At 33.6% G+C, this 20,692-nt stretch overlaps 1 long non-coding RNA gene across 1 annotated transcript in view; it reads left to right on the forward strand.

Annotated features, from left to right (window-relative positions):
* The window catches only part of LOC113622702 (uncharacterized), a 70,676-nt gene that overhangs the window by 39,516 nt on the left and 10,468 nt on the right, over positions 1 to 20,692 (forward strand). The window contains exons 2-3 of the long non-coding RNA XR_003433623.1: positions 9,609 to 9,805; positions 16,970 to 17,107. This is a non-coding gene — a long non-coding RNA (uncharacterized LOC113622702). The remainder of the gene's footprint in view (positions 1 to 9,608; positions 9,806 to 16,969; positions 17,108 to 20,692) is intronic.

A 20,692-nucleotide genomic window follows, 5' to 3' on the forward strand; every position in this document is an offset into this window, starting at 1 on the left:
ACTTGTTTTTCACTTCTGTAAGAGATAATTATAAGATTGATATTTTTGTTTAATCTTTTAAAGAGTTGACTTTGAAGATATTGAGATTTCTGACACAAGGACTTTAATAATGATTTACTTTATTTAAATATATGACCATTCAAATTTCTTATTTCTTCTTGCAGAAATTTTGGTTTTATATAATGGATTATGTATGTATAACATATATATTCCATTATATAAAATATATATATTTAGTAAATATACTATATGTGATATATGTATCCATTTAGTTAACATGATTAACCAACTATGATAAAAATGTTGTCTACTCTTGGGACCTCTACAAATTTGCTTAAAAATGGAAAACTATGGGACTTTGGACTAGACTTAGTGTGTACAGATGAAATAGAAATATGGAGTTTTCTATACAGCAGCTGTATTTGTGTAAGAGTCTCAGTTTCAACTTTTTGCCTTCTGAGGATAATGTATTCATCTCCTATCCTTGCATGTGTTTTAAAAATTTTGGATTAACTCCCTCCTCTCACATCCTCAGAGTTGCTGCAGCATTAGCTTGCATGCTCAGGATTCTGGTATTCAATGCTTTCTTTATTACTGACGCTAAGTCTTCTGTTTCTCTTGTAAGCCCAGAACATTATTTTCTAAATTTCTTTTTTTTTATTGAAATAGAGTCTTTTACAATGTTGTGTTAGTTTCAGATGTACAGCAAAGTGATTGCTATACATATATATATAAGCATATATATTATTTTTTTATATTCTCTTCCATTATGGGTTATTACAAGATATTGAATATAGTTCCCTGTGCTATACAGTAGGTCCTTGTTGGTCATCTATTGTATATATAGCAGTGTGTATATTTTAATTCCAAATTCCTAATTTATCCCCCCCCCCCCCCCGCCTTTCAACTTTGCTAACCATAAGTTTGTTTTCTATGTCTGAGTCTGTTTCTGTTTTGTAAATAGTTCATTTGTATCTTTTTTTGAGATTCCGCATATAAGTGATATCATATGATATTTATCTTTCTCTGTCTACCTTACCACATTTAGTATGATCATCTCTAGGTCCATCCATGTGGCTGCAAATAGCATTATTTCATTCTTTTTCTGGCTGAGTAATATTCCACTGTGTACACATACCACATGTTCTTTATCCATTCATCTGTCGATAGACACAGAGATTGTTTCCTTGTCTTCGCTATTGTAAAAAGTGCTACTATAAACACTGGAGTGCATGTATCTTTTCAAATTATGGTTTTCTCCAGGTATGTGCTCAGGATGGGGATTGCAGGATCATATAGTAGCTCTATGTTTATTTTTTTAAAGAAACTCCATAGTGGCTTTACCAATTTACATTCTCACCTACAGTGTAGAAGGGTTCCCTTTTCTCCACACCCTCTCCAACATTGATTATTTGCAGAATTTTTGATGTAAATTACCTCACTTTAGTAATGATTTGCATTTCTCTAATAATTAGCAGTGTTGAGCCTCTTAATGTGCCTTTTGGCCATCTGTATCTCTTCTTTGAAGAAATGTCTATTTAGATTTTCTGCCCATTTTTTGATTAGGATTTTTGGTTTTTTTGACATTGAGCTGCATGAGCTTTTGGTATATTTTGGAGTTTAATCCCTCATCAGTTGCATCATTTGCAAATATTTTCTCCCATTCTGTAAGTTGTCTTTCTATTTTGTTTATGATTTCCTTTGCTGTGCAAAAGCTTTTAAGTTTAATTAGGTCACGTTTATTTTTGTTTTTATTTCCATTACTCTATGAGACAGATACAAAAAGTATTGCTACTATTTATATCAGAGTGTTCCGCCTATGTTTTCCTCTAAGACTTTTATAGTATCTGGTTTTATATTTAGGTCTTTAATCTATTTTGAGTTTATTTTTGTGTCTGGTGTTAGAGAATGTTCTAATTTCATTCTTTTACACATAGCTTTGCAGTTTTCCTAGCATCACTTTTTGAAGAGACTGTCTTTTCTCAATTGTATAGACTTGCCTCCTTTGTCATAGATTAATTGACCATAGGTGCATGAGTTTATTTCTGGCCTTTCTATCCTGTTCCATTGATCTATAGTTCTGTTTTTGTGCCAGTACCATACTGTTTTAATCACTGTAGCTTTGTAGTATAGCTTGAAGCCATATAGCCTGATTCATCCAGCTCCATTTTTCTTTTTCAAGATTATTTTGGCTGTATGGGGTCTTTTGTTTTTCCATACAAGTTAAAACAATTTTATTCTGTTTAAAATGCTGTTAGTAACTTGATAAGAATTGCAATGAATATGTAGATTGCCTTGGGTAGTGTGGTCATTTTAACAATACTGAATCTTCCAATCTAAGAATCTAGTATATCTTTCCACCTGTTTGTGTCAACAGCAATTTCTTTCATCAGTGTCTCATAGTTTTCTGAGTCCAGGTCTTTTGCCTCCTTAGGTAGGTTTATTCCTAGGTATTTTACTCTTTTTGATGCAATGATAAATGGAAATGTTTCCTTAATTTCTCTTTCTGATAGTTTGTTGTTAGTGTATAGAAATCCAACAGATTTCTGTATACTAATTTTGTGTCCTGCAACTTTACCAGACTCATTGATGACCTCTAGTCATTTTCTGGTAGCATCTTTAGGATTTTCTATGTACAGTATCATGTCACCTACAGACAGTAATGGTTTTACTTCTCCATTTCCAATTCTATTCCTTTTATTTATGTTTCTTCTCTGATTGCCATGGCTAGGAATGCCAATACTATGTTGAATAAAAGTGGCAAGAGTGGACATCCTTGTCATGTTCCTGATCCTAGGGGAAATGCTTTCAGCTTTCCACCATTGAGTGTAATGTTAGCTGTGGGTTTGTCATATATGGCCTTTATTGTGTTGAGGTAGGTTGCCTCTATGCCCACTTTCTGGAGAGTTTTTATCATGAATGGATGTTGAATTTTATCAAAAGATTTTTCTGCATCAACTGAGATGATTATATCGTTTTTTATTCTTCCATTTGTTAATGTGGTGTATCACACTGATTGATTTGTGGATATATAAAAATCCTTGCATCCCTGAGGTAAATCTCAGTTGATCATGGTGTATGATCCTTTTAATGTATTCTTGGATTTGGTTTGCTAGTGTTTTATTGAGGATTTCTACATCTATGTTCATAAGTGATATTGGCCTGTAATTTTCTTTTTTTGTGGTATCTTTTTCTAGTTTTGGCATCAGGGTGATGGCTGTCTCATAGAATGAGTTTGGGAGTGTTCCTACCTCTGCAAACTTTTGGAATAGTTTCAAAAGGATAGGTGTTAACTTTTCTCTAAATGTTTGATAGAATTCTCTGTTAAGCCATTTGGTCCTGAATTTTTGTTTGTTGGAACTTTTTTTTTGTTTGTTTCTTTGTTTGTGGTACGCGGGCCTCTCACTGTTGTGGCCTCTCCTGTTGCAGAGCACAGCCTCCGGACACGCAGGCTCAGCGGCCATGGCTCACGGGCCCAGCCGCTCCGTGGCACGTGGGATTTTCCCGGACCGGGGCACAAACCCATGTCCCCTGCATCGGCAGGCAGACTCTCAACCACTGCGCCACCAGGGAAGCCCTGTTGGGACTTTTAAATCACAGATTCAATTTCAGTACTTGTAATTAGTCTGTTCATTTTTTCTATTTCACCCTGGTTCAGTCTTGGGAGACTGTACCTTTCTAAGAATTTGTCTATTTCTTCTAGGTTGTCCATTTTACTGCTGTATAGTTGCTTTTTGTGCTCTCTTATGATCCTTTGCATTTCTATGGTGTTGGTTGTAACTTCTCCTTTTTCATTTTTAATGTTATTGATTTGGGTCCTCTCCCTTTTTTTTCTTGATAAGCCTGGCTAAAAGTTTATCAATTTTATTCACTTTATCTTTTTGAAGAAAGCTTTTAGTTTTGTTTTTTAATCTTTTCTATTGTTTTTTAGTCTCTATTTCATTTATTTCTGCTCTCATCTTTGATTTCTTTCCTTCTACTAATTTTTGGCTTTGTTTGTTCTTTCTTTAGGTATAATGTTAGGTTGTTTGTTTGAGATTTTTCTGGTTTCCTGAGGTAATCATATATCATTATAAACTTCTCTCTTAGAGCTTCTTTTCTGCATCACATAGGTTTTAGATCATCATATTTTCATTTCCATTTGTCTCTAGGTATTTTTGATTTCCTCTTTGATTTTGTCAGTGATCCATTGGTTGTTTAGTAGCATATTGTTTAGCCTCCATATGTTTGTGTTTTTTGCCATTTGTTTCTTGTAGTTGATTTCTAATCTCATAACGTTGTGGTCAGAAAAGATGTTTTATATGATTTAATTTTCTTAAATTTAAGGAGGCTTGCTTTGTGGCCCAGCATGTGATCTATCCTGGAGAATGTTCCATGTGCGCTTGAAAAGAATGTGTATTCTGCTGCTTTCAGGTGGACTGCTCTATAAATATCAATTATGTCCATCTGGTCATTTAAGGCCTGTGTTTACTTATTGATTTTCTGTCTGCATAATCTGTACATTGATGTAAGTAGGGTGCTAAAGTCCCCCACTATTACTGTGTTACTGTCAATTTCTCCCTTTATGGCAGTATTTGCCTTATATATTGAGGTGCTCCTATATTGGGTACATATATATTACAACTTTTATATATTCTTCTTGGATTGATCCATTGATCATTATGCAATGTCCTTCTTTCTCTCTCTTAACCTTATTTATAGTCTATTTTGTCTGATATAGGTATTGCTACTCAAGCTTTCTTTTGATGTTCATTTGCATGGAATAACTTTTATCCATCCCCTCAGTTCAGTTTGTATGTGTCTCCAGATCTGTTGTGGATCTCTTGTAGACAGCATATATACAGGTCTTGTTTCTGTATCCATTCAGCCAGTCTATGTCTTTTGGTTGGAGCATTTAATCTGTTTACACATAAGGTAATTATAGATATGTAATTTTTTACTGCAACTTTGTCAATTGTTTTGGATTTGTTTTTTTTTTAGGTCTTTTTTCTTCCTTTCATTGTTTGTTCTTTATTTGTGTGATTTTTTGACTTTTATTACTGTTGTGTTTGGATCCCTTTTACTTTTTTGTGTGTATGTCTCTTACAGATTTTTGGTTTGCAGTTACCATGATGTTTTGATATAGCAGTCTATATATATACATGGTTATTTTGAGTTGCTGATCTCTTAATTTCAAATGCATTCCAGTTATCCTGCATTTGTACCCTCCTCCTCTCATGATTACTGCTTTAGATACATTTGTGTGTGGCTGCCTCCCTTCCTTTACTATATGTTTACCTTTAACAGTGAGCTTTCCCATTTCATAATTTTCTTGTTTCATTTGTAGCTTTTTATTTTCCACCCAGAGAAGTCCCTTTAGCATTTGTTGTAAAGCTGGTTTAGTGGTGCTAAATTCTTTTAGCTTTTGCTTGTCTGTAAAGCTTTTGATTTTTCCTTCAAATCTGAACAAGAACCTTGCTGGTTAGAGTATTCTTGTCTGTAGGTTTTTTTCTTTTCATCACTTTAAATATATCATGCCACTCCCTCTGGCCTGTAGAGTTTCTGCTGAAAAATCAGCTGATAACTTTACGGGGGTTCCCTTGTATGTTTGTTATTTGTTGCTTTTCCTTCATTGTTTTTTAATATTTTCTTTTTATCTTTATTTTTTTTTCAATTTGATTACTATGTGTCTTGGCATGTTTCTCCTTGGGTTAATCCTGTATGGGATTTTCTGCTCTTCCTGGACTTGGCTGTTTCCTTTCCCATGTTAAGGGAAGTTTTCAGCTATTATCTCTTCAAACATTTTCTCAGGCCCTTTCTCTCTCTCTTCTCCTTCTGGGACCCCTATAATGTGAATGTTGGTGTGTTTGACATTGTCCCAAAAGCCCCTTAATTTCATTTCAGTTAGTGTATTTTTCAACTCTGTTTGGTTGTTCTTTATATTTCCTAACACTTTATTAAAAACTTCTTTTAACTTTTTGTTCTGTTCATCCATTATTTTCCCAAGTTCTTGGATCATCTTTCAATCATTACTCTAAACTCTTGGGTAGACTGCCTATCTCCACGTCACTTAGTTCTTCTGGTGTTTTATCTTATTCCTTCATCTGGAACATATTCCTCTGCTGTTTCATTTTGTCTAAATTTCTATTTGTATTTTTATGTACATGGAAGGTTAGTTATACTTCTCGACCTTGGAGAAGTGGCCCTCTGTAGGGATATCCTATGTGTCCCAGCACTATACTCTCCTCTCATCACCTAAGGGCCAGGGATCAGCTGGCCCTAGGGTAGGTTCTGACTCAGTTCCACAGGATGTGGGATTTTAGCTTTCTTTGCTTCTGGTGTCTGCCCCCTGGTGGATGAGGCTGTTCTAGAATCTTGTGCAGGCTTCCTAGTGGGAGGGGCCATTGCCTGTCCACTGGTGAGTAGAGCTGGGTCCTGGCCCCTCTGGTGAGCCAGGGCCATGTCTAGGGGCATGTCTAGAGGTGACTGTGGGTTCAGGAAGTTTTTAGGTAGCGTGTCTGATGATGGGTGGGGCTGTCTTCAGCCCATTTGTTGTTTGGCCTGAGGTATCCTAGCACTGGAGCCTACAGGCTATTGGGTGGGGCCAGGTCTTGGTGATAATGGCCCAAGCAAGATGTCAGCCTTCAGATGAATACTCCTGTATATGTTCACCACCAGCTTTTATGTCCCCAGACAGCTACACAACCCCCTTGCCTGCCCTGGAGACCCTCCAAGACAAGCAGGTAGGTCTGGCCTATCATCCTTTGTTGTGACTGCTTTTGTCCTGAGTCCTGGTACATAGGAGACCTGTGTACTCTCCAAGAGTGGAGTCTCTGTTTCCCCCAGTCCTGTGGAGCTCCTGTGATCAAGTCCTGCTGGCCTTCAAAGCCAAATGCTCTGGGGGCTCCTCCTCTTGATGCCAGACCCCCAGGCTAGGGAGCCTGATATGGGGCTCAGAGCTCTCACTCCCAATGGAGAACTTCTGTGATATAATTATTCTCCTGTTTGTGGGTTGGTCACCCAGGGGTATGGAGTCTGATAATTTCACAAGCGCACCCATCCTACTGTCTCATTGTGGTTTCTTCTTTGTCTTTGGATGTAGAATATCTTTTTTGGTAGATTTCAGTCTTTTAATCAATGGTTGTTCAGCAGTTAGTTAGTTGTGATTTTGGTGTTCTCATGGGAGGAGGTGAGTTCGAGGTCCTTCTGCTCCACCATCTTGTCCCCCCAGAACATTGTTTCACATTACCCTATATTTTGAAAGAGAGGCGTTTTGCTTTACCTTTATATAAAGTATACATTTAAAACTTTAAAAATATTTATACGCATTATACATTTATAATATTAAAATAGAGAAAGATATATGCAAAACTGTAACAGTATGAATTCCTGAGGAGAAAATAAATATGAAGATCAGCATGGGATGGTGACTCTATTTCATATGTTACACTTCTACATTATTTAAACTGTTTGTTTGTTTATAGATGAAAATACTTATAAAATTTTAATAGAATTTAATCAGTACAGAAATTATAATCAGTACAGAAATACAACTTTATAAAACTGAATTATAAATACTTTGAAGACAAAATGTGTGAATGCCACCATTTAAAGACAGTATTTTAATTACGTTTCATAAAATAGTCATACTTGGAAAGGTATATAGATATCATCAAATATAATACGTGATTTACAGTCTCAGGAATTCTCCTGGATATTAGATATTTGTCCCATTCCCTTTCAATTAGCACAGCCACACTTAATCTTCCCCCCCCCCACCCCAAGTCTTCTATTATATACTACTTGAAGAGCAAGATTATGGCTAAACTGGAGTTTGCAAATCATTTACTTAGACCAATGTAAGACTACCTTCCTTTCCTCTTTGGATTGATATTTCTACTTTTACAATGCAAGTTTGGTTTTAGTGTGATGTATATTTCTTAAAGTCTGACTATGTCCTCTTATTTCTCTACAACAAAAACATGCATATGCATTAACATCTTCTGTACTTATATTGTGCTCTTAAGTCTAATTTTTAAAAATTTTTCTGACTTTAGTAATCTTTATAAATAGCAAGCAATTGATGAACACATTTAGATAATTTGCAAATATATAAAGTTTATGTTTATTGGAATGCCCAACTTAATGAAATGGATGTTTTGTATTATTTTCATCAGTTTATGTATTTGGATGATAATTTCTGAATGCTACAATGAGTAATCACTGAAAAACATTTTCATAAAAATAATTACATGGAGGGACTTCCCTGGTAGTCCAGTGGTTAAGACTCTGTGCGTCCACTGCAGGGGCACGGGTTCAATCCCTGGTCAGGGAACTAAGATCTCACAAGCTGTGCAGCCAAAAAAAAAAAAAAAAAAAAATTACATGGAAATAATTTTTCTATAGCAAAGTCACTGAATACTTTAATCTTCTTCTGATTTACATGCCAAAAAACAAACAAAACAACTCACAAGGTAATTTATCATCAGACTTTGTTGTAACAATATCTCCATGGATAACTAGATTAAGTCATCTTCAATTTTATTGAAAACAATGCACTGGTAACTACCTGACCTGTACACAAGTTTTCAAGTAAAATTAGACACCAATATTTTTATTTGCTTTTTTTTCCTTTTTCATCCCAATGGTATTTAAAGTGAGAGAAAAATGATAAAAGAGATCTTGAATTCTGTATTAAGGGAATTCCTTCTTTTAATGACTCTAATTAAGTGATTCCTCTTACTACCAAGAAAGGCTTTTGTTTGTTTTCTAATAAATATATATTTTTCTTCCATGTTTCTAATTTTGTTTTGGAGTTTTGGTGTATGAACTCCCCTTCCTGCATGTGCTTACACATACACACCTAGTTCAGGACTATATAATTCATAACTCTTTTTGTTCTGTGATTTTTATAATCAGCCATTTCTGTTTGTGGGTAGGCACTTATAGTTTGTTCCTAGGTATTACTCTTCATATCTACTCTTAATTCTTGAAAACCTTTCAGTTCAAATTCCTAAGTAAGTGGGTACACTAAAGATAAAAGTATTTTTGTGATTAAGAATGATTGATTACATTTATAGTATCAAAGGTGCAGATAAAATGGGTTATTTTTTCTTTAAATGCATATGCCTTAAAGAGAAACAAATTCAATTTCTTGGAATACGAATAAAATCTAAACCAATTTTACTGCTGCTAATCATCTTCCAAACACCTAGTAGAGAGGAAGGGAGAGTGCAGCCCAGTGTAGTGGGGAGAGGTGAGGGAACAAGGGTAGTCAAAAGTAATTGTTGGAAAATATGGTTTCTTGATATCCCAGGAAGGATTTAATAATGCAGAGATAGGAACAGTTATTTCTACTATCTATGTGTAATCAAAACATAATGGTTTGTGATAGTTAATTTTATGTGTCAACTTGACTGTGCCACAGGGTATCCAGATATTTGGTTAAAAATTATTCTGGATGTATCTGTGAAGGTATTTCTGGATAAATTAACATTGGAGTCAGTAGACAGAGCACAACAGATTGCCCTCCCCAATGTGGACAGGCCTCATCTAATCATTGGAGACCTGAGTAGAATAAAAAGCTGAGTAAGGGAGAGTTTACTTTCTTCTTCCTAATTGTCTTTGAGGTGGGACATTGGTCTTCTCCTGCCTTTTGACTCAGACTCATATTGGAACTTCCGCTGTTGACACGTACTTTGGACTTAGACTGGAACTTACGCCATCAGTTCTTCTGGGTCTTCACCTTGGCAACTGCACATCTTGGGACATCTCAGCTTTTCGGCCTCCATAACCACTTGAGACAATTCCTTACAATAGAAAAAAGGTATGTTTCATGTATATATATGTTCTGTTTCTCTTAAGAATTCTAATATATGGTTACTATCCAGTTGCTTAGAAAAGAAAAAGTGTTCCTACATTATATGGAACAACCAAATGTGAATTTTATTGGCCTCCTTTTGGGACCCAGCTGGGTACAGTCTTTACAGTCTTACATATACCAGGAGGGAGGCAAGGTATTTAGCTGCTACACAATTAATCCAAGTAAAGTGACATAGGCAAAACACACACCAACATTTACATATCAAGTAGTAGTGTTTAAATGAAAACCTGCCAAATTATTATCAATTTCATCTAATTATTTGGTAATTATGTGATTCAACTACTTTAGGTTATATATGAGGAAATAAGAAAAACAAAACAAAAAAACCTCATTGCAAAATGAGATTTACTATGACTCCTCAGGAGTGAGAGAGAGTGTAATAGATAATTTGTAGAAAATAATCTTTGTATCCATGTACCTTCATGTGTAGTTCCTCCCGTGAAAAGGTGTCTATTTCCCAGCCCCTTGAAACAGAGCTTCAGCCTTCTCTCTTAGAACACTGTGACTACCATCTGAATAAGTTCAGCCTAGCTTACTGGATCAAGAGAAAAGTCTTGGTTATGCAGTGCTATTAATGGCAATAGATGATATAGAGGGATGTTCTACTCACCTGGTACCAATACATAGGCCTTATTAAACAGAGGTCAGAGGGAAGAATATGGCCCACACACTATTACTACGCATTTAGAAGGACTAGGTACACCTTTTTTCAAAGACTTCTTCAATACAATAAATAATTTGATTTGAATCAATAATTCAAAGAATAAATTTAATTACAAATTAAATAAGGAATTAATTTGATATAATGAACAAATTGTTAAAGGTATGAAAACTATGCAAAAACATTACCGCAAAATCATGAGAGAGATAGAAAATAGATATAGATGCCAAGGTGGATAAAAATATCATAGTTAGGAAACAGCAATTTTATATTTCAAATAGAAAGCCTTCTAACATAATAATTATAATAAATATTGTTCTGGAAATTCTAATTAACTCCATTAGATAACAAAGATAATAGTATAAATATCAGAAAGAAATATAAAACATCATTTTCAGATAATACGATTAAATATCTACAAACATTACAGTTAAGCTATTGTAAGCAGTACAAAATTTTAAAAGACAATGATATGCAAATTAATATGCCAAAATTTGTAACATTTATACATATAAACTAATTATAAAATAAATTGAATATCTTATAATATTTGGTGATGTTAGACAGTATCTGTTCTAGGTGCTGAGTATAACTCATAAGTCTTACAATAGGTATTCTTATTATCCTCAAGTTACAGGTGAAACTGAGTCTCAGGGAAGTTAAATGGGCCATCATCACATAGCTATAGAGGTGACAAGATTCCTGTCCCAAGCATACTGATTCTAGAATCTATTCTCTAAACTTCTTATATTGTCCCTTGATCTAAACCATAGAACAAACACAAAATATAAAGAACTTTGCAGGATTAATGAAGGAAACAAACAAAATTGACCTAAAAACATAACTGGAAACATGGAAGGCAGAAGCCTTATTATTTTCCTGTTCTTACAATTAGTACAATGCTGGTCACATTTATTAAGCACTTAATAAATGTTAGGGAATACATAAACTAGTAACAATATCATAGAGATGTAGGATAACATGCATTCTTATTTGCTGTTTGTAGAGTATAAATTTGAATAATTTTTAAAGGAAAATTTGATATTGTTTATAATTGAAATGCTATATAACATTTATTCTACATAAATATTCTATACTGTGTATAGGTGCTTCTGACACAAAGAACTGAAAACTTGATAAATCATGCCTTTAAAAAAACTTGATAAATCATGCCTTTAAAAATAGAGTCTTTTGTTTTCCACATATAATTGGACATAGACAGTGTTTGATGTTGGCAAAGAAGTTCAACAATCTAACCCGTTTGGGGACTCTCTTATTCTTCCCTGACATCCTTAAAGCATCTTGTGTTTTTCTCCCTGTACTTGTTTCATCATGGTTTCAATATGTCAAACTCATCAGAAACCAAGTCTATTCCAGGAAGAAAGGAGGAGAAAGGGACAGAAGCAATGCACACTCTCTTCACACCTGTCACTTATCAGAAAACAAGGTATCCTTGAGAAGCCCCCCACAGATTTTATATTGCCTATTTATTTACAAACGAGTTACTCTAAATATAAGTGACTAGAGGAAAGAATCTGGCTTTCAGTACTCAATCGACACTTTCACAATCATTGCTGAAATACATATGTAAAATAGGTAGGCATGTACGACCTATACGATAAGAAAAAAAAGGCTAGAAAAACACTAAGTAACTATCAGTAGGAGATTAATTATCACAGCCATGTAAGGAATAAAGGAGGAGAATGAAGAAGTAGGAAATGCCCCTCATCATATACCTTAGCTTTGGGTGAAGTATTGAAAAAGCTAGTCATTCCTCTAATTGTTATGGTGTTAGGAAAAGTCTAAATTTAGGAGAATATTGAAATACATAAACTATGTTCTCATCTTTAATTTTAAAATGTACTCTTCTGCTAAACTGAAGACATTCACATTTTAGATCTCAAGACTGCAAGCATCAAAATGATCTAACAATCTGGGAACAACTTGGTCTAGCCTTCAGTATACGACCCAATGACCCAGTGTCACAAGCTTCTGAAATAGGGGACTGATACCATTAATAAAACATTAATTCACATACTTCTTTGTCTCTCCTCGTCTTCCTTGTCCCCAAAATTGTTTTTTTTGTTGTTGTTGCTGTTGTTTAGACAGGTTTTCTAGGTTGATATGCTTGCCTGCCTTTGTATTTTCATTTCCTAGTTTTAATCAACAATATTTATGACTTCAATATTTATAAACCAAATAAAACAAAGACATGCAATGTTCCATTGCTGCAGTTTTTTAAAAAAATTAAAGCTATTCTCCCCATCCATAAATATTTCAACACAAATTGAACTAGTCATAGAAAGATAGATTCCTATGTCCATATTTTAGCATCATAAATTGGTGGGAATCTGAATCATGGTCCATTAGGTGTGATTTATGCTTCTCATTAAATATAGCTATAGCAACTTTTTTTTTTTTTTTTGCAAAGGACAGTTAATAGTAAACAAGTTCACTTGGAAGAAATTTAGATTCTCCATAAATAACACTTCTGTGGGACTTCATCACTTCTGTTTCTATAAAGCTAATTAGTAGACCAACTCATGGTATATGTTGAAATCTCTAACAAACTTGTTTAATATTCTTTGTCACAAACTAAAGCAATGCAAAGAAATTATAAAAAGCTGTTCAAAATCTTATTAAAATACTGAAATCAAAAGAGCCTAAGTTTGGGGAAAACAGAAACAAATGTTTCTGAAATATAATATTTCCTAATTCTTTTTTATGTAAAGCACAAACTGAACATTGTAGGTACTTTTTCATAAGGAAAATTTAGCCAACTTTGGAGTTGTACTTACATAATATGGTATATTTTGTTATTCAGAAAAGATTAATCTTTCTTACCCACTTCTAGGGGAGTATTTTATTTTCCCACCCTGTGAGTGTTGCATTTGACTATGTGATTCCCTCTGGCCAAAACAATGTTAGAGGGTATGACACATGAGCATATCCAAAGAGAGGCTTTATCTGTGCTTGCATGGATTGGTTAGTTCTCTCTTGTGCCCCTGTCCACAGGTGTGAGAATTTCATATCCCAGATAGGGTATGCCCTTTCAGCTTGGATCTAAACACACATTTAGAGCCAACCTGCATCTTGGAGGTGAATCTTACTGAACCCGGGACAGCCTAGCAGAGTCAAGCAGAGATGCAGCTGATTCATATACCCATGGACACAAAAGAAGTGGTTTTGCCTTTAAACCACTTATTTCCCATGCTGTTTGTTTGCTATGAAACATTGCTACAGCAAAAAGATAAGATATACAAATGGTTAACATTCCAGGTTGGTTAATAAGGGATAGTCAAAATCACTCTTGAAAATTCTTTGGTCGCTAATAAAACACACTGTAGTTACTTTTGTGTAAACGTCTCTGTGATATGTCCAAATAAATGTATATTCCAAATATATAAAATGTATATGTAAACAATTTTATAGTACTACATTTTAAATATTAAAGATGTTCAACCTATGGAAGAAGCTTAAAATAATAACCATTGAGGAATAACTTGACTTCTCTCACATGAACACTCCTGGGCATGTATTCATTTAATAGGACTGCCTCCCTAATAAAATGGCTATTTTCCTTTCTCCTATTTCTTTTTCCTGAGTAGGCATTATATTAGAACTCCTCTATATAACTCTGCAACCAACATGAGATCAGTATATATACTTATATTTTCATCATGTTTTATAATTTTTAATTAAATAAAAACACTGAATTATGCAAAGTTTTATTAATTGATATAACTGCCAACATTATAATCCAATCACAATACTATTTTAGTTTTTATTCCCCAAAACATTTGTATTTGGATATTTTTCCAATCAACATGGCCTAGTCTCTGGTAATTGCCCCTCCCTCATCATAGAATTCAAATGGCTGGTTCCATTCATGTATTCATTCATTTACCCATTTGACTACAAAATGGAGCATTTGTATGATCTAGGGATAGAACCTCTATAGTTAAGCACTATGAGGATATCTGATATTTGTAAATTTTATATATAATTTATTTAGAAAAACCCAATAGCCTATTGGGTTATAATTTTGGGGTTATAATTTTGGGGTTATATCAGTTAATAAAACTATATTTAGTTGAGTATACATATATTGTTTAATTAAAACAAAATATGAAAAGAGAAGTGCATATATATTAAGTCATCAAGAAGTACTTATCGAGTGGTGATATGTGCTGCAGAACTTACAGCAAAGAATATAATATCTTCATGTAACTTTGATCCAAATGATATAGTCAGAGCATGTTATATATGTTTTATATACATATATATACACATACATATATGCATATAAGCATATAATAATATACATGTATAAGTATGCATCTGTGTTCATGTATACATATATATACACATTGATGTATACTATTAAAATAGATAATAAGTACTATAACAAAGCAAAACCTGGCAAAGACTATACAGCTGATGAAAAATTAGTGACCTGGAAAATATATGTGAAACACAGATAGAAAACATGTAATAGTGATTGAGATGGAGGATTAATTAAATGTTATAACAACTATCGATTGAAGTTTAGATGTAGAGAAGACCAAAAATGAAGAAAACATAATAAAGAAATAATGATTAGAACTTATGAAAGATATAAATCCAAATAAATTATTTGTAAAAATTTCTAGCAGGATAAATGAATATAAATTCATATGCATATTATCAAATGTCGAAGAAAGAAAAAGGTCTTAAAAACAGGCAGAACAACAACAATAACAAAAGCAGGTTACCTAATAACACTGGACAAATAGAAATAACAGAATTTTCAACAACAAAAATATAATTTAAATGAAGTGAACTAATATCTAGCTGTCAACCTAGAATGCTGAACTCAGAAAATAAAATAAATATTACAAATGAGAGTAAAATAAAAATATTCTTAGTTAACTAAAATGGGAGAGCTGCTTATCTGGATCTCAAATGTATCTACATATAGAGAACACACTGAAAGAAGAAAGGAAAAAGATAAATGTAAGCTGACACAATGAAATAAGAAATACATTTTATAAAACAGTTTTGGTAAAAAGGAGCAGAAAGCATATTTTGTTATCAAACAATAGGTGAGAAAGATGTTTAGGAAAGAAAAATTAAAATTCTAAATACATTAAAAAGAATTAAATGCATTGAGTGATATTCCCTATTTATTATAAATATATGCAGTCTCCCCAAACTGATCCATAGACACAATATAATATGAATCAAAATCACATTGTGATATTTCATGGAGCTAACAAGTTGACTCATATGTATATAAGGATCAAGAGTAGGAAGAAAACAAAACAGAATTATATAATCATTCAAAATGAGCAAGTTTCTGGTAGAGGAACTCTTTATAGGATATAATGATATTATAAAGTTCTGGTAACTAAGGGAAGGTGGTATTGGCACAGAGCATTAAACATTAAGCAGTCTAAACCAGACCTTTTCATATATGTAAATTTGATGTGACAGAGAATCCATTGTAGATTGGGAGGAAGGGATGGACTATTCAATAAATTTGCAGGGTAAATTGGTTATCCATAAAGAAATAAAATGAATTTTAATCTCTATATATTTTATCATACAGCTTAAGATGGGTATAAGAAGTGAATATGGAAGGCATAATTTTTTAATATTTAGAAGAAAATATAATAATGACACAAAATCATTAACCAAAAATATCAATGTGGGAGATGTAAACTAAAAAATTTCTAGAGCTCAAACAGGGCATGGAGATATTATAAGCTCTAGACAGCCAAAGTTAGTTAGGAGTGGAAATTCTTACTGATCTCCTGAGGCATTCAATAGGGAGAGCACACACACAGATCACACCTTAGTAGCAGAGCTAAACTATCCCTAGATTAAAAAGCTAGGGCAGGCATAGAACTCAAGTAGCTTTAATTTTTTTTATTTTTTATTTATTTATTTTTTTTTGCAGTACGTGGGCCTCTCGCTGTTGTGCCCTTTCCCGTTGCGGAGCACAGGCTCCGGACGCGGAGGCTCAGCGGCCATGGCTCACGGGCCCAGCCGCTCCGCGGCATGTGGGATCTTCCTGGACCGGGGCACGAACCCGTGTCCCCTGAATCGGCAGGCAGACTCTCAACCACTGCGCCACCAGGGAAGCCCTCAAGTAGCTTTATTAAAGGGTTAATTTTTTGCCATGTATCATGGAGCTATGCATCCATTGTTTATTATTCTGTAAATACTAAAAGGAATTGCTATGCAGATTTCTGGTGCTCTTTCCTGTATAGGTTCCTGTTTGGGGAAACATTGTTTGACAACATCCAGCCCCCTCAGCCAACTTCAGCTCTGATCTGTTTCCTCATCTCAACAGCACCACCATACTGGAATTCTCATCCTTGCATTGTAGTCTAGAATGTGTTTATAAGAGAAAAAAAGCAGGGCAGTCACTAAGCTCATCTCAATTGTCATCTTTCTCTCAGAGTTCACAGTTCTGCACGGACTGCTATCCAGTGTTCAAAAACCATTGTTCCATATATTTCATCAGCTTTCTAATTGTTTTTTGGTGGGAGAGTGAACAAAGTTTCTACAATAATGATCACCTCTGAAGGAAAAGTAAGGTGAGTTTTACACAATAGATATAATAGTAATTTGATGATCGGTTTATTAATGTATTTTTATTTTCAAAACTCCTATGTCATACACATAAACACACAACACTATCTTTTATCAATTATTCAAAAAACTGAAAGAACAGAAACAGGATAACAAGTTAAATGATTACTACAATATTAATTTGGACAGCCTAAAGAAGGTGGAGGTGGTACATGGTCATTAGTTTCACTGCCTACTTTGAAAGCAGAGTTTCAGGATTGGCTAATGGGTTAGTCCTAGGATGTGGAGAAAGAATTTAGAGAAGGATAACTGCAAGTCTTCTACCCCCAATAAACTGGGTTAATGTTTGTGCTCTGGCAAAGATGTGAAAAAACTGAGCCATGAGCAAATTTGAAAAGGGAATTAATAAATACTTAAGTTTGACATTGTGAGTTTGAGATGCCCATGAGACTTCAAAGTAGAGCTATAATAGGTATTTCATGAGAGAGTTCAGGGTAAAACATTAATTTGGACATATCTGTGCATATATGAGATTTAAATCTATACACTTAGATCATCTAAGGAATAAGAATAATTAGAGTGGAAAATGTCTGTAGCCAGACCTCTTGTGCACTAAACCATACAGAGAGAGTTTCTGTAGGGTAAGGAGTTAGGAAAGGAGGCTGAGGAAGAACAGAGGGTCATATAAAAGAAAAACTAGGAGAAGGCAGTGTATTGGATGTTTGAAGAGAAAAGAAGTTGTTAGTCATTTCAGAAAATGGATAGTAAGGAGAGATTAGGAAACTAAGTAAGCTAGTCCCCACTCTATGTCACTCAATTTGGCCTATCTGGAAAAAAAGAGAAAAAAAAAAAAAGAGAGAGAAAGAAAAAGAAGAGGAGGAAGAAGAAAGAGGAAAAAAGCCTGAATAAGACATTTGACTAAAGTGTCAAACCTGTTTATATGAGGTGATAAGACAGGACAAAAATTGAGTGTTTTGGAAACCATGTAATTTATTATGTCTATTAGAGTTTAATTTTGTAAACATAATTTATTGCTGATGGTGCTTAAATGTATTTATTTATCATTTGGAACTTTGTAAAAGAAGCCAATTATTCACAGAGACATGCTCAGTGTTTTATTATATAACTTGTCCCTTGTAATGTAACTTTGTAAAATGGAGCTGATGATTCAGGTTGCCAACTTATGCACCAGCATAAAATTTGTTTCCCTTGGTAGTGCTAATAATAACACAACAACTCGCCTAGGGACCCAAACAGATTGTGCAAAGTTGTTTACTTCTGCTGCTGTTAAAGGATGCTACAAAAACGATTATCCCCTACCTGAAATATCCTAAAGGAAAAAACACCTGGTGATAAATATTTTAATTTTTGAATCTAAAGCAACATTCCATTCTCTTTTATCTACATGCATATATGGTTCCCTCTCTCAAAAGCCTCTTTATTTTTGGGGGAGAAATGGCTAAAATTTATTAATCTACAGATAAATTTCAATCCTTTTAGTGGTCACCTTCATGCCTACTTGCAATGTTCATCACAAAGAACAATAAAAGGGCTTTGACCTGAGCAAGTAGAAAGTTACTTTCATTCATAATAGCATTCACTCATTGTGACTAAAGGTCAGCTTTACAGCATTTGTAATTAGATTTTTCTGTTTTAAAAGATGCTTAAAGATATTACCTTACAAAGAGTTAAAAATCAAAAGGAAAGTGTAATATATACCAATAAATTTGTTAAACGAAATGGACAAATTTTGAAAGACAAAAAAACGAAAGAAGAAATTAAAAATTCAAATAGTGCCTTATCCATGAAAGAAACTGAAATCATAATCAAAACCTTTTCGTAATGAAAATTCCTTCCTAGAGTGTTTTGTAAAACATTTAAGGAAGAAACTATACAGATCCCACACAAAAACCTTTCTAAAAATGAGGAGCGTACAGTTTCTTGTATGATAGCAGCATAACCCTGACTCCCGAACCTGACAAATAAGAAAAATACAAATCAATTTCCTCATAACTGTAGATACAAACATCCTTAATATAATATTAGCAAGTTGAGTCCACTCATGTATAAAATAATAATATATTGTGTAAAAGAATAGTTTTGCCATGATTATAGTATTAACATTCAAAAAATTTCTTCAGTTAAATAATACACATTACAGAATAAAGAAGGAAAAATAAGTGATTATATCAAGACGTAGAATAAGAATTTAATAAAACATCCACTCATAAACTGATAATAAGTTTCTTAAAAATTAAATAGTGTCATACATATTGGTGAAATATGAGGACATCTCTGGTGAATTTCACAAAGCACTAAAAGAAGAATTAATACTAACTTTTCACTAACTCTTCCAGAAAATAAGGGAGGAAAGAACACTTCCAGACTCATTCTATAAAGTCAGTATTACCCTTATACTAAACCCAGACAAAGATATCACAGGAAAAGTAAACTATATAACAACAACTGCTATGAATATAGACATAAAATTTCTCAACAAAATACTAGCAACCCCAAACCAGCAATGTTAAAAAGGATTATACATTAGGACTAATTAGGTATTATCTCAAGATAGCAAGATTTTTTTAACATTCTAAAATCAGTTAATGTAATTCATCATATCAATAGAATAAAGGGGGGAAAACACCTGCTACTCATAGAAAGAGCATCATACAAATTACAACACCAATTCATGATAAAAACACTTAATACACTAGGACTAGAAGAGAATTTCCTCAACTGATAAAGAGCATCACCACCAACAAAAATTATCCCACAAATAACATCATATTTAATGGTGAAAAACCAACTGTTTCCTCCCAGCCAAGACTGAAAGCAAGACAAGGATATCTACTCTGACTACTTTTATTCAAGGCTGTACCAGAGCTTTTAGCAAGGAAAATTATGCAAGAAAAAATTTTTAAAATTCAGGTTGGGAAGAAAGAAGTAAAACTATGCTTATTCACAGATGACATGATCTTGTACATAGAATATCCCAGGATATCCACTAAAAATCTACTACAACTAACAAATAAATTAAGCAAGGATAAAGGATCTAAGAGCAATATACAAAAATCATTTGCTACACTAGCAGTGAACAATAAAAACATTTAAAAAACAATCCCATTCATATAAATATCAAACATATGTAGGGATGTGATTAATAAAAGTATAATATTTATACTTAAAACTATAAGAATTTGTTGAAAATAAAGATATAAATAAACAGAAGGCATTTCAAGTTCATAGATTAGAAAATTTAACATTATTGAGATGGCAATATTCCCCAAATTGGTTACCTGATTCAATACACTCTCAATTAAAACTCTCATCTGACTTTTTTGTAGAAATTTAAGAACTGATTCTAAAATTTATATGGACATGAAAAACCTAATGACCAAAACAATCATGAAAAAGAACAAAGTTGGAAGACTCACACCTGTGAATTTCAAAACTTACTATGACACTATAGTAATCAAAACCATATAGCACCTGCATGAGAATAGATATAAAGATAAATGGAATAGGATAATATTTATGATCAATTGATTCTCAGCAAAGCTGTCAAGACAATTTAGTTGGGGGAAGCA

Source organism: Aethalodelphis obliquidens, unplaced genomic scaffold (assembly GCF_003676395.1).
Source record: "Aethalodelphis obliquidens isolate GAN/ISIS:26980383/991018 unplaced genomic scaffold, ASM367639v1 scaffold10, whole genome shotgun sequence".
Taxonomy (NCBI): Eukaryota; Metazoa; Chordata; class Mammalia; order Artiodactyla; family Delphinidae; genus Aethalodelphis; species Aethalodelphis obliquidens.